Genomic DNA, 13,728 nt, shown 5'->3' with positions numbered 1-13,728 from the left:
TGGCCGACAAAATCTGTCCTGGTAGTTACGTTAGCAAATGTTAGTAACTAAAGCAGGTGCTGTTACTTACTGTTTGCAGAGATAAGGACTGCAGTGTGTTTTCTATTTTCAAATGTTAAAATGCTGGAAAATGGGGAAAGGATACAGGATGAAAAATGAGAAGTTAATTTTCAGTTTTACAGTGACTTTGTATTAACCTATTTCCAAGTTAGTCTGCTATCTATTTTATCATTACATAAACCATGCGTGTAGTCTGATGAGGGGAGTGGAGAGCCATTCAGACACTCTGCAGCCTTCCAGACTCAGATATTGAAAGGAACTAAATATCTGAGGGAAACAAAACTGGCATACTGAAAGTCTTTGCATAACCATTATGCTTATTTTTTGAGAGAGTAGAGACAGTTGAGGTAACCTTATGAATGTTCCTTTTAATTTTCATTTATGAAAAGAGAAAACAAATATTCATGGACAGCCCGTTTAGGTTTTTATTTTCTTTTTTTGTGGTAGTGTGAATCCACTAGCACTAGGAAGCCCTCTACATGTACAAGCTAGACCACATAAGTGCTTTCATTTCCCAACACAACCCAGACATCCTAGCAGTCATAGAATCCTGGGTCAAAAAATACTTCCTCAACTTCCAACACTTTCTAACCTCCTACAAGTATGTCAGTGATGCCTGAGCCCGTAGATGATCAGCTGGAGTCTCTCTAATTATGTACAGAAATAACCTAAATTCAAAAGTCCATTAATCAGGAAACTCCTCCTCGGACTCCAGTACTAACTGGATTTTAATAAAATTTCCAACTCACAAAAGTAAACCACTGCTGATCACTACAGCCTGTCTACCACCCCCTGCTTCCCTAAATTCAAATCAGTCACCACTAGCATTGTTAAGAACTGCCCCCAAACTAATGACATAATCATTCCAAGTGACTTCAGTCTTAATTATCTTGGCCATCCTTCATCTGACATGGGCACTTTTCTAGCAGACGTAGTCTCCTTCAACTCATAAAAGAACCAAGACCTAACCTCAGATCCTCCAAACACCCCAAACTAGACCTGATTATTACAAACATACCAAATTCCATCACCAACATAAACATTCTGTTACCATCATTAAGGGACCACTGTCAAATCACCCTTAGACTGTCAACCATCCAATAAAACTACCACCAATATTAAAATATTAAAAGCCTTCAGAAACCAGAGCAGCACAAATATAGACAAACTATTAACATTTCTCACAGCCCCTAACTGGAACCATAGACTCTTCTTCCGTGACTATAATGCAGCATCTGTAAGCCTAACCAATTTTGTACTCCAGCTGCAAGACAAATTCTTCCCAAGAAGTTCAACAGAAGGCACAAAATAAATCTCCAAAGAAATAAAGTACCGTCTAACATCCCTCCAAACAAATTGAAAAGGGGTTAATCTACTTAGAGGATGAAAATCTCCTCATGACACCATTCAAGGTGGCACAGCAAACCTTTCTGTAGAATATTTCCTTAAAGAATTTTGCAGTCTCCCATCAATAACCTGTGTAGGACTATGGCTTGACTAGACACTAAACGTCCAATTCCACAAAGACCAAGTGAGAGACAAAATAAACTCCCTCCTGTTCTGGGCCAAAAGATATCCCCTTTTCTATCCCAACCAGCCAGAGCAGACATTGGCAAAGGTATTCTCTTCTCTTAACTTGAATATGGGCTCCCGATTTTTGCTTCTGCCTCCAAGAAAAAGATTGACACACTCTAGACTATCTCTAACAGAATCTGCACATTCATTACAAACTCCCCTCTGTGAGCATCACTGTATCACCCTAGAAAAACCCAAATGGCTATTCGTAAAACAAATCTCTTACCTACTTTTAGGCTGCCAACTCTACAAACTACTCCAACATCATACAGTTACCCCCCTTCAAGAAAAAACTTTCACATATCACCTGCACACTACTCACAAGCCACATCAACTTTCACTATCCCTAGAACCAAACTCCACAGCACTGCACATGCTCTGTCACACCAACTCTCATTATCCCTAGAACCAAACTCCACAGCACTGCACATGCTCTGTCACACCAACTCTCATTATCCCTAGAACCAAACTCCACAGCACTGCACATGCTTTGTCACACCAACTTTCACTGTCCCTAGAACCAAACTCCACAGCACTGCACATGCTCTGTCACACCAACTTTCACTATCCCTAGAACCAAACTCCACAGCATTGCACATGCTTTGTCACACCAGCTCTCATTATCCCTAGAACCAAACTCCACAGCACTGCACATGCTTTGTCTTACCAACTTTCACTGTTCCTAGAACCAAATTCCACAGCACTGCACATGCTGTGTCATACCAACTTTCACTATCCCTAGAACCAAACTCCACAGCACTGCACATGCTCTGTCACACCAACTTTCACTATCCCTAGAACCAAACTCCACAGCACTGCACATGCTCTGTCACACCAACTTTCACTATCCCTAGAACCAAACTCCACAGCACTGCACATGCTGTGTCACACCAACTTTCACTATCCCTAGAACCAAACTCCACAGCACTGCACATGCTCTGTCACACCAACTCTCATTATCCCTAGAACCTAACTCCACAGCACTGCACATGCTGTGTCACACCAACTCTCATTATCCCTAGAACCAAACTCTGCAGTACTGCACATGCTTTCTCCTGTCATGCACGTACTCTTTGGCAAGCTCTCCCCATTGACGTCAAGGACATGTGGGTTTTCAAAGCTGCATAAAGAGTTGTTGGATCCCCTCAGAGACTGATGGCATCCAGTAAAGGGAATAAGATGGACACAGTGGCACAGCAGATAGAGTTGTTGCCTCACAAGAGGTTCCCTGGTTCAATTCTTAGCTCAGGTGCCTTCTGTGTAGAGTCTGCATGTCCTCACTGTGTTCATGTGGGTTTCCTCCAGGTGCTTTTGTTTCCTCCTACATTCCAAAGCATCGGACAATGCAGTAGTGTAGCGGTTTTCATTGTTGCCTCACAGCAAGAAGTTCTCCGGTTCGATTGTCAGCTGGGGTTCCTTTGTGCAGAGTCTGCATGTCCTCCTTGCATTTGTGTGGGTTTCCCCCTGGTGCTTTGGTTTCCTCCCACATTACAAAGACATGTGTCTAGAGCATTTCTCCCCAGGCATCCACTGAAAATTGGCTCATTCCAAGTCAGACTTTCCCAGTAAACAAATGTTAAATAAAATAAAATGAATGTAGTAGGTGGATTGGAAACTCTAAATTGGCCATATGTGTGAGTGTGCGCAAGTGTGTGGTGTGAAAGAAATACAGCAGCAGGGCTAGATATCTAGAGGCGTGACCCTTGGCTCTAGATGATTATTGCTGTTGAAGTGACATCCTGACTCCATGTACAAAAATGGGAAAAAAGGGGTTGTGGATGTATGTATGGATGGTTGGATGGATTTGTTGAAAAACATATCAGTCCAATTGCAAGACAAACAAAATCCTATATAGCCTGAATTTATACAGAAAATGAAAAATTTGATAATGAATGCTTCTGACATTTTAGTAACAAATTATGTAAAATCTTTGTTAATAATACCAAGGGATGAGGGCTTGGAAAATGTCTCATATTAACTTTAATCTAAGCCATGTACACATGTTTCTAAGACTAGGTTATTGGTTGAAATATTGGATATTATTATCTTACAACATACTGATTTTTTGAAGGTCAGTTGTACGGGAAGAAGACTGATGTAGCAGTGGGTGCACCAATATGACCCAGCTATACCAACTTGTTTATGTCTTTTTGGGAAGAAGAAAATATGTTTTCTGTAGATTACATGAGCCATATATTATGTTTTTCATGTTTCACTGTTGCAATCCTAACATAGTGGTTATCTGGCTCCCGGTAGCCCTCAGTCGGCCTGAATACCAGAGTCCTTGGTATATGACATCGGCTGCCGTCGGTTGTAAACTGATGTCAGAACATCAGGTATAAAGGGAGGCAGCTGATGCTATTTCCTCAGTCTTTCTTGCCACGGAGCCCAAAGCAGATGCAATTCGCACTTGTGCCGGTCAGCCATTTACCTTCTTTCTGCATTCAGACTACCAAGTTGAAGACACCTTCAGATAAGCACCCCGTTGGGGATCTTCTTTTCTTGCTTTAGCGAATGTCAGATAAAGTTAATAACTGTCTTGCCTGTGGAAAACAGATTCCGCACCGTGATTTTCACTCGTATTGTATAACTTGTTTGGGCCTTGAGCACGATGTCCCTAACTGTGATCTCTGTGCTTCCTTCAACCCGTGTACCATATGCCTTAGAGCTAAGATTTTATATAAGCATTTCGGAGTCTGGCCTAAGTTCATCAGTATGGCGTCTTCTGGTCTCCCGACTTTGGATATACCTAGGAAACGCAAGGACAAGGACCGTGACAGGCCTAGGGTTAAAGCTGCTGATGACGTGCCAGTGAAATTGGTCATCGGCCCAGTGGTACTAGTGAGGCACTTTCACAGCCCCTACAGTCTGCAGAAGTTCAGCCACTGGCCTCTGCCGAGACCTTTACAGAGTCCTCCATGCCACAGGCTGCTATCTTGTCTTCAGACCCTCCGCCAGTCACTGCCTCAGATGGGTCTAGAGCCGCTATGCAGGCACTGGCTTCTGACGCCTCTTCTCTTCGGCATGAGACCAAAGCCAGACCGACTACCTTAGCTCAGACTTCTGAAGTTGCTAGGCCTCCTGAGTCCCTCCGGATTACTAGTAAACCTTTCAGCCGCACATCTACCCACAAGCAAGCATCGGCCTCCTCTCCTGTGCCTCAGTCCCAGTTGGTAAAGATGGCTGGTGATCTTCTTACCCTCATTAAGGGCTCTCACCACCCCCCTTCCAAGAGGGCTAGGGAATTGTCTCCTGATGTTTTGTCTGAATCAGATTCTGAAGTTTCCAGTATTTCTGCTGGTGAGGAAGGAAATTCCCAACTTTTTTCTGGCTTTGAGGATTCTGATGTTGAGGATTCTATCCCCTCTGCCTCCCCTCCAGAAGATTTTTCCTTTGGCAATACTTTGAATACTCTTAAGGAGCACTTTACATGAGAAAGTCAGGATTTCCCTCAGTCTAAGAAGAGGATCTGGGAATTTTTAGATTTGCCACAGCATAAACCTCTGGCTATCCCTCCTGTTTTGGAAGTTGTGGATGATGTTTTCAAGGAAAATTCTTTAACTCGTAATTCTGTTCCTCCTGCTGCCAGAAAACCTGATAGGTATTATAGGGTTCCTGATTCTCATCAATTTCTTTTTCAAAAACCCTACTGCTGATCCTGAGATTATTTCTCAAGGCCCCAAGGGTGTTAAGGCTACTATTGCTAAAAACCCTGTACCTTCTGATAAGGAGTCTAGGGCATTAACAGGTGGGGTAAAAAGGTTTATACCTCTGCAACTCTTGCCATTAGGTCTGTGAATTGTCTTTTTCACATGCTTAAGTATCAGCAGCATACTTTGGAGGCTATTAAGGCTAAGCTTGGGGATATTTCTTCCATGTCAGAGAACAAAGACTTACAAGAGTTACTAACTAAATTCTGCCACTCTGGTTAATAAGCATTCTCTTCATTGTAGTTTTGACACCTTGGAGGCTTTCTGCAGAGCAGCAGCCACTGGTTCCGTTATTAGAAGGCATGCTTGGCTTAGGGAGCAGCCTCTTTCTGAACCTGTAAAATCTAAATTGCTGGATGTTCCTTTGCACATAGACAACCTTTTTGGTAACAAGGCTGAGGAGATACTGAAAAAGTTGGAGGATAAGGCAAAATCTATGCAAGCTGTAAAAGATTTCCTTCAGGTACAGCCTCCTCGGTTTAGTAGGCATTATCCTTCCAAGAACTGGTCTTTCCCTGATCCTGGCAAGCAGGGTCGCTCTAGGCCTAGGGGTTTCAGATCTTCCAGAGGGCAGGCTTCTGACCCTCAAAGGACTAAACAATGGCATCCTTCTACTGCTAAATCAGGGAGTTCTAAGCCAGCTTCCCAAAGCAAGCATTCTCAATGACTCCGGCCTTCTTGTGCCTACCTCTGCGGGCCCAGGGTTTCCTTTGGGGGGAAGGTTTGCCAGGTTCGCAGGGGTATGGTCAACCATCACAAATGACAAATGGGTATTCAACTTAGTAAACAAAGGTTACAAGTTTTATTTTCACACCTTCCCTGCTCTACAAGGTTACCCAGACATTCCCAGAACCCTCAGGGCAGAGATAGAGAATAACATTTCTTCTCTACTGACTATGGGGGCTATAGAGCCAGTCCCTGCAAATCAGGCAGGCCTAGGTTTTTACTCAAGACTTTTTCTGGTACCCAAAAAAGGGGATACCTAGCACCCTATTCTGGATCTGTCTATTCTAAACACTTTTCTGGTGATTCACAAATTCAGGATGCTCACTCTTCAACAGTTACTGCCAATGTTGGGCAAGGATTCATGGCTGATAACTTTGGATCTCAAGGAGGCTTATTTGCACATCCCAATAAGGCAAAGTTGCAGGCAGTTTCTTTGTTTCAGGGCTGGGGAGCAACACTTCCAATTCTCTGTGCTGCCCTTTGGCTTATCTACTGCTCCCAGAGTTTTCACAAAGTGCCTGGCACCAGCCATTGCTTTTTGCAGGCAGAGGAACATTCAAATTTATCCTTACCTGGATGACTGTCTCATTCAAGCAAACTCCCCAGAACAGTTAAAAAAGGATTTGGACTTCGTGAAGAACATTCTCACTTCTTTGGGTTACACTCTCAATGAGAAGAAGTCAAAGTTGGTTCCTACAAGGGAGATTGTTTTCCTGGAAGCGAGTCTGATTACAGCCACCCAGATGGTATTCCTCCCTCAAGACAAACAACAAGATCTGTTGGCTTATTTCAAGAACGTGGCAAGCATGACCCAGCTCTCTGCAAGGCAATTCCTGCAAGCACTGGGGTTCATGGCTTCATGTATCCTGATGATCCCATATGCAAGGCTGCATATGAGAAAACTTCAATGGTACCTCAAGAACCTTTGGTGTCAACACACACAGGACTTAGACTCGATTCTTCCCCTGATTCCCTGCCTACAAATTGAGTTCATCTGGTGGGCGACAGCCTGTTCTTAGAACAAGGGTCTGCCTTTCCACCCACCACCTGCCAGCCAGACTCTCACCACAGACACCTCAGATTATGCATGGGGGTGCATCTGGAAGGCAGGGACATACAAGGGACTTGGAGCACCCAACAGATTCATCTGCACATAAACATAAAAGAATTAATGGCAGTGCAGCAGGCCTTGCTGGTTTTCAAGGACCTACTCTACCCTGGGACTCTTCTGATCAGGACAGACAACACCACAGTCTTGTGGTACATCAACAAGCAGGGGGGACTCACTCTTACCCTTTGTGCAGACACAGCATGAAACTATGGTCCTTAGCAGCACCCATGGGCTTACATCTAATAGCCCAGTATCTTCCAGGGAGGCTGAACTCCTTGGCGGATCAATTGAGCAGGCATGTTTTGGATCCTCGCGAGTGGCAACTGAACAGGGACATTTTCCATCGCATCACTCAGCATTGGGGCACTCCTCAGTTGGATTGTTTCTCCTCTCACACCAGTCACCTCCTTCCAACCTTCTGCACCAGGGAGTTTCACGACAAAGCATGGAGAGTGGACACTTTGTCCTTCCCATGGACACAACTCTCAATTTATGCCTTCTCCCCTCTGCCTCTTCTTCCCAGAGTGCTGTTAAAGATAAAGGATGAAAAACCAAAGGCTATTCTTATAGCACCAGATTGGCCCAGACAGCATTGGTATCCCCTCCTTTGCAGCCTTTCTCAGGCTCGGCCTTGGCATCTTCCCCTGGTACCAGATCTGTTGGTTCAGGACGGGGGAAAGTTTCTTCATCCTCATCTACAAACTCTGCATTTAACTGCCTGGCTAATACTTTAAATCTTTCCCAACAGGTGGTTGAAGTTCCTCATGAGGCCAGGAGGCTTAGCACCATGAAATCCTATGCAGATAAATGGAAGATATTTTGCTCTTGGATGAAGGCTAAAGGTGAAGACTACCTAGCAAGTGTGTTTAATGGTGGACTTTCCTTTTCTTCAATTAAGATTCATGCTTCAGCAATTTCTGCTCAATGTTATTTTGAGCAACCTATTTTTTCTCACCCCTTGATGAAACAGTTCCTGAGGGGAGCTAGCAATCTTAGACCTCCCAGAAGAGCTCCTATTCCTGCTTGGGATCTTAATTTTGTCCTGGAGAAGCTTACGCTTCCTCCCTTTGAACTTGCTGCCTGTGCAGACTTAAAGTTCCTTTCATGGAAGACTGCCTTTCTTTTGGCTATTACTTCCACCAGAAGGATTTCAGAGCTGCAAGCCTTAATGGCAGTAGAATCTTTCATTATTTTTCATACAGATCGGGTTTCTCTGAGATCTTATCCCTCCTTTATACCTAAGGTGGTTTCCAGTCTGACCCTTAACCAATCTATTCATCTGCCTACATTCTTCAATAACCCCCAGAATAAAAGGGAAAGGATTCTGCACTCTTTTGATGTGCACAGACAGTTGAGATTTTACTTAAATAGGACTAAAACCTTTTGGAAGTCTCAGCAGTTGTTGGTTAGTTGTGCTGCTGGGGCTCAGGGTAAAGCTGTTTCCAAACAAACTATCTCCAAATGGATTGCTCATTGTATTCATTTTTGTTACCTGCAGCATGGAAAGGTTCCCTCCAGGGTATTAGGACCTATTCAACTATTGCAGCTTCTACCTCTGCAGCTTTTTTGAGAGGTGTGCCTACAAAGGACATTCTAGAAGCAGCTACTTGGTCTTCTGTCCATACTTTCACAAAGCATTACAACCTATCTTTGTTTTCTAAGTTTAGGGCTGGTTTTGCCTCTGCAGTTTTGCAAGGCCTCCTTACCAATCCTTAATATGTGATTCTTCCTCCACCCTTTTCTTTCTTCCTAGGCTTTGGGAATCAACCCATATGTTAGGACTGCAACAGTGAAACATGAAGAACATAGTACAGTTGTGTACACTTACCATAAATGTAGATGTTCGTGTGTATTCACTGTTGCAGTCCTGGTTTCCCACCCTCCATTCCCCCTTCTTTCCTAAGGTACAGACTACTTATGTTATTTTTTGTATGGCTTTTTTCCAGGGTGTTTCCTTCCTGGTTTGGCCTTCTTTTGGGGGCTCCTGACAGTTAAGGCAAGAAAAACTGAGGAAATGGCGTCGGCCACCTCCCTTTATACCTGACGTTCTGACATCAGTTTACAACCAACGGCAGCCAACATCATATACCAAGGACTCTGGTATTCAGCTGACTGAGGGCTACCGGGAGCTGGATAACCCATATGTCAGGACTGCAACAGTGAATACACTCAAAAATCTACATTTATGGTAAGTGTACACAACTGTACATTTTAAATGCTTTATTGGTAACCTTTTTTAATTTGGACAGGTATAGTATTTAAACTTATGTCATTTTTTCAGTACTTAAATCAGGTAAATCTGTTTATCACCTTCAAAAATAGCCTTTCTTGACATCTTGTTGAAAAAAGAGATAAATAAGTACAAGGATTGCAAGGAAGGCAGTGTGCAGTAGCAGTTACTTAAATTATGAAAGTATGCATACCCTGGGAAAAAATAAATATTGTGAAGGAACAAATGATTAGAACAATCAGTGTAACACAAGATCAGGATGTGTTTTATTCTGAACCTTCCTTGTTAAAAACGAGACAAAATGTAAATATAAGCTTTGCAGTTTGGATGAGGTAGGTCATGAGGGTAAGGGCCCTGGGGTAGGTAGCAGTGACAGATCAGTGGTGATGAAACTGGTTATGGATGAAATACAGCATGAGGGTAAGGGCCCTGGTGAAAACAGCAGTGACAGATTGATGGTGATGAAATTGGATGTTCTTCGTGTTTCACTGTTGCAGTCATTACATTTGGGTTATCTGCTTGCAGGTTGCCCTCAGTCAGCCTAATTAACAAAGTCTTGGGTCCTGCGTCAGTTGCTGTCCCTTCTTCCATGATGTCAGGTTGTCAGGGGTATAAAACATGCAGCTGACGCCATTACACCAGTCTTTCTTGCCGTGCAGTGCCCGAAGCAGAAGCAGTTCGCAAGTGCCGGTCGGCCAACTCCTGAAATTTTTGTTTTTGAGTTTCAGAACCAAAGTCTTCAACTAAAGCTAAGTACCCCATTGGGGAAACTTTTTCTTGCTCCTTACTGATGTCATTAAAAGTTAATAATTGCATTACTTTTCGAAAGCAAATACCTCATAAAGATTTTCATTCATACTGTATTCCTTGCCTAGACCCTGACCACGACATACCTTGCTGTCAGTTTTGTGATTTATTTAATCAGCGCACTATCCGTCGTCGGTATATTTTCGCCTCTAAATATTTTGGTTCTCGGTCTAATTATCCAGAAATGTCATCGATTAGCCATCCGACTACCGGGATTCTGAAAAAATGCAAAGATAAAGACAGAGACAGGCTGCCAAGGTCCAAACCTGCTGACGACCCTTCTCCTAAGCCAATCGCCAGTTCGCCGGTACTCAGTGAGGTGCTTTCGCAGCCCCTGATACCCGCTACTTCTGATTCGCAGGCCTCTACTGAGACCCATTCGGAGTCCAGTATGCCACGAGATGCTTCACCTATGGAACCCGCAGATGTCTCTACTTTGGATGAGACCAGAGCCGCTGTGCAGGCACCGGCTTCTAAGGGTGTATTTAGGCCTACGGACTTGCATATTAAATCGATGCCTCCTTCATTACTTAGGCCTAAATCTCGATTCATGTCTAAAAAACCGACACCCAGGCCACATGCTCAGGCCTCTGTGCCTAAAAAAACAAATGATAAGAATGGCTGAAGATCTAATAACTCTAATCAGGGGTAGCCAACCCCACCCCTCTTCTAAGAGGCCTAGGACTGATGTTGATTATGAATCTTCTGATCAGGATTCTGTTTTTTCTGCCACTTCTGATGATCTGGATTTGCCCTTACCTACTTATGAGGATTCTGATGCAGAGGACTCTATTCCCTCTGCTTCCCCTCCTGAGGATTTTTCTTTTACATACTCTAAGGGAGCATTTCCACTGGGAAAGCCAGGATTTTTCTGATTCAAAAAAGAGGCTTAGGGATTTCCTTCTCCTACCTCAGCATAGGCCTTTAGCTATTCCTCCTGTACTAGACATTGTTGATGATGCTTTCTCGAAATCTAGTTTGGCCCCTGATTCCCTGCCTTCTGCTCCCAGAAAACCTGACAGATACTCCGGGGTCCCTGAGTCCCACAAGTTCCTTTTCAAAAATCCTATTGCAGGGCCAGAGACTATTTCACAGGGGCCCAAGGGCATTAAGGCTTCTACTGCTAAAAATCCTACCCCTTCTAATAGAGACTCCAGGGCACTGGATAGATGGGGTAAGAAGGTTTACAGTTCTGCAACCTTGGCCATTAGGGCTTTAAACTGCCAGTTTCATATGTTAAAATATCAGCAACATGTTACTGGACTGCTTAAACAGAAAATTATGTTGATTCCTGACTGTGTGGAAAATAAAGAATTACAGGATTTAATGCATTCTGCTGAACAAGTTGGAAAACATACTTTGCAAAGTGGTTTTGATTCATTAGAGGCCTCTTGCAGGGCTGCTGTTACTGGGTCTGTGCTCAGAAGGCATGCTTGGCTTAAGGAGCAATCTTTGCCTGATCATGTTAAGGCTAAATTGTTGGATGCTCCTTTAAATCAGGACCGCCTGTTTGGCAACAAGGCTGAGGAAGTTCTTAAAAAGATGGAAGATAAAGCTAAACTATGCAAAAAAGATTTTTTTACAAGTTCAGCCTCCTAGATTTAGTAGGCACTGGCCCTCTAAGAACTGGTCCTTTCCAGCCCCTTCCAGGTCTTCTCAAGCCAAACCCAGACACAGCAAAAATCCCAGGTTTCAGTCCCAGGGGACTCACAGAACTAAGCAGTGGGGGGCCTCCACTTCCAAGTCTGGGAATAATAAGACTCCCCCCTATGGTAAACTGTCTCAGTAACTTCCTTTTAAAATTTCCAAGCACTTATCAACTGACTGCCCCTTTGGGGGGAAAGATTGCTCTTCTTGCAAAGAATTGGGAACTCATTACCCAGGACAAATGGGTTTTAAATAGTGTCCCAGGGATACAGATTTCACTTCCACACATTGCCAACACCAAGTGGGTGGCCGGACCTACCCCCAAATCAGTGGACAGAGGCCCAAAAACAAGTACTTTCTCTCTTAAGCATGGGGGCTATTCAACTGATACCAGAAGAGGAAAAGGGACAAGGTTTCTACTCGACTTTTCCTGGTACCCAGAAAAGACAATTCATGTTGTCCTACCCTGGACCTGTCTACTCTAAACACCTTTTTAGAGATTCCAAAATTCAAGATGCTGACTCTTCACCAATTACTTCCTATGCTAGGCAAAGATGCCTGATTGGCAACACTAGATTTAAAAGAAGTATACCTGCACATCCCAATCAGGGAATCTTGCAGAAGATACCTATGCTTCAAAGCAGGCTACATGCACTATCAGTTCTCTGCACTGCCCTTTGGCTTATCTACTGCACTCAGGGTATTCACAAAGTGCCTAGCTCCAGTTATTGCATTTTGCAGCCAGAGAAATATTCAAATATACCCATACCTGGACGATTGTCTAATTCAGGCAGAAAGCCAGGACATACTTTTGAATCATTTGGCCTTTGTAAAAAGGGTTCTAACTTATCTGGGGTACGCCATAAACGAAAAGAAATCAGACCTGGTACCCTGTCAACAAATTATACTCCTGGGAGCAAGCTTGAATACAACTTCCCAGGTGGCTTAACTCACGCCAGAAAAGCAAATTCATTTGACAACGTACTTCAAAGGTGTGGCCACAAAAACCCTGCTATCTGCAAGACCAATACTGCAAGCCTTGGGGTTCATGGCCTCCTGCATTCTTCTAATTCCATATGCAAGACTGTATATGAGGAAACTACAGTGGTATCTAAAAAACCTATGGTGTCAACATTCTCAAGACCTAGAATCAATGATTCCTATCATACCTTGCCTACGCCTAGAGTTCCTTTCGTGGGCAGAAGCCTTCCACCAAAACAAGAGACTACCTTTCACACCACCCCCTGCCACCCAAACCCTAACAACAGATGCATCAGACTATGCATGGGGGGCTCACCTGGCAGGGAAGTGCATTCAGGGCAAATGAAGCTCAAGTCAAATGCATCTGCATATCAATCAAAAAGAAATGTTAGCTGTGCAGAATGCTCTGACAGCCTTCAAAGACCACATTTTCCCAGGACAACTAATGGTAAAGACGGACAACACCACTGTTATGTGGTACATAAACAAGCAGGGGGGTACACATTCTTACCCCTTCTGCAGACTAGCCATGGCAATGTGGAACACAGCCTTGAGCTACCAAGTGCACCTACAAGCTCAATTCCTGCCAGGAAAATTAAATACACTGGCAGATGGACTAAGCAGAAACCTAATGGACCCACATGAGTGGAAACTGGAAACAACGATTTTCAACATGTTGACAAGCAAATGGGTGAGCCCAGATATAGACCTGTTTGCCTCTCCCAAGAACTACCAATTGGACAAATTTTGCACAAGGACTCCCCATAAAAAAGCCTGGAAAGTGGATGCTCTGTCCTTCAGCTGGAAAAACCTATCAGTCTATGCCTTCCCCCTCTGCCTCTGCTCTCCAAAGTACTAAAAATCAAACAGGACAAACCAAG

General features: G+C 43.7%; 1 protein-coding gene across 4 annotated transcripts in view; it reads left to right on the top strand.

Moving 5' to 3' along the window:
* The window catches only part of CUX2 (cut like homeobox 2), a 2,130,834-nt gene that overhangs the window by 1,900,270 nt on the left and 216,836 nt on the right, over nucleotides 1-13,728 (top strand). The gene's annotated exons all lie outside the window — the stretch shown is intronic.

The sequence above is a fragment of the Protopterus annectens genome, chromosome 4.part0, assembly GCF_019279795.1.
Source record: "Protopterus annectens isolate FY-2018-M chromosome 4.part0, PAN1.0, whole genome shotgun sequence".
In the NCBI taxonomy this organism is placed as follows: Eukaryota; Metazoa; Chordata; order Ceratodontiformes; family Protopteridae; genus Protopterus; species Protopterus annectens.
The sequence above is the reverse complement of the archived record's forward strand: the minus strand, read 5'-3'. Positions and strand labels throughout refer to the sequence as shown.